At 35.7% G+C, this 2021-nt stretch overlaps 1 pseudogene; it reads left to right on the forward strand.

The window, feature by feature from the left end:
• The first annotated feature begins 224 nt into the window (after positions 1-224).
• On the forward strand, positions 225-1760 carry LOC121400480 (annotated as a pseudogene).
• The last annotated feature ends 261 nt before the right edge of the window (positions 1761-2021 follow it).

A 2021-nucleotide genomic window follows, 5' to 3' on the forward strand; every position in this document is an offset into this window, starting at 1 on the left:
TCAATGTATTGTATTACAAAAACCCTTAATAATAAAGCTAAAACCCTTCCAGTGACAACAGTAAGCTACAGATGTGCAGTTCACAAAATAGTATTTGTTATAATGCAACCAATTGATAGCAGGAAAAAATCAGTGCAAAACAAGGTATTATATATATATATATATATATATATATATATATATATATATATATATATATATATATATATATATATATATATAAATATGAAATACTGAAGACAGAAAAAGGATATTAAAGCTTTAAAATGATAAACATTTTGAAATTATGAGTTGTTTGAATTATGATTATGTTTTAACTGTCAGTGTCAGGCCTCCTCTACTCACATGACATCACAATGTTAACTTGACAACATACTGTATGTCACAAAGAGCACAGGAAATGACCTCATGCTCATGATTTGAATTGTCAGTGCTAGGCCTTCTCTAATCACATGACATTTGTTGCCAAGTTACCATTGTGATGTCATAAAGAGCACAATTGCTACTTGTCAGTTACTAGAAAGAGCTGTCAGAGCAGAGTTTGCTCTTTATCTGTATCACATCATACGGATAAAAGCTTTGCTAAAACATAGAAAGATCATTAATTCTTTTAGAAGAACGACTATTAATACTTTTAGAAAAAGCGAGATCATGGATTTACATCGCCTTTGGAACTTCTGTGCAATAATTCTGGGCTGGTTCGCGGTATTTAGTGCTGTCTCTCTTTTAGTAGGCATTTATTATACCTATGTGCTGGAGTTCTGTATATTTACAGTGACATCACTTGCTGAGAAAGTGATCTACATGGTGTTTTATCACATCTTTTTCATCTGGCATGGTCATATGGAATGACCATACTTAATCGTCCTGCTACCCCATCTAAGGAGTTTGACTTATCGGACATTGAGCAGGGCCAATTTGTAAGGCAGGAGAAGCAAGACTTTCACCAGGACATTCTCCAGTGCATTGCTAAAGAGCTGCCTATTTACACAGTGACAAAGAATGGAAACATCCGATACTGCCGCATATGCAACCTAATGATGCCAGACAGATGCTACCATTGTTTAGCCTGCAACAAGTGTGTGCTAAAGCATTACTCTCACTGCTTTTTGGTCAACAACTGTGTAGGATTTTCAAACTACAAGTACTACTTCCAGCTGTTATTTTACGTTATGCTGCACTGCCTATTCGTCTGCACTACAGGACTTCAGTATGCAATGAAGTTTTGGACTCAGGAGCTGCCATACACCGATGCAAAATATCCAATCCTTTACATGGTTGGAGTGAATGCAGTTATTCTTCTTTTCATAGTGCCAATCTTTATCTATCATTGCTGGCTTGTTGGAAAAAACAGAACCTCTGCAGAAAACTGCAAGCCTCTTTTCTTCCGCAATATTCCAACGAATATGGGCTTTTCTCTTGGTTTGAGCAAGAATCTGAAAGAGGTGTTTGGTGAAGAGAAGAAATATTGGTTACTCCCTGTGTATACCAGGAAAGGTGATGGATGCTCTTTTCCAACTGGTTATGAGAGAGAGAACCCAGAGCAAAACGGCATTGACTTTTAAATAGGTTATAAAACAGGATTTTTTCTTCAAAAATTGGTTGAAACCAGAGGACTATCACGTTGCATTGCTGCAACAACGCATCGATTAGATGAGAGAAACCAAGACAATGGCACTTCTCATACAAATCTGTCCATATATGGAATATCTATCAACATTCAAAAAATATTTCTAAATAAAACACATTTATTTCTTTCATTGTTTTAGTCTTGGTGCTTTTTATTCTACATATTATTAAAGGAAGAGGTGGGAAGGGCATATTGAACCTTTCAAGTTGGTTTCTGCCAATCCTCAAGACAAGGGTTGAGTTTGATTTAATTTAAGTTACTGATGCCAGAAGGCCAAAGTGCTTTCTGGCAGAGGTAGGTTAATGCAGTTAGCAATATTAAATACAGATTCCATGGAATCCACAAATATTTTTGCAATTTCTTCAATAGAGAAGAATGGTGATTTAGTAAG

The sequence above is a fragment of the Xenopus laevis genome, chromosome 2S (assembly GCF_017654675.1).
Source record: "Xenopus laevis strain J_2021 chromosome 2S, Xenopus_laevis_v10.1, whole genome shotgun sequence".
Lineage (NCBI taxonomy): Eukaryota > Metazoa > Chordata > Amphibia > Anura > Pipidae > Xenopus > Xenopus laevis.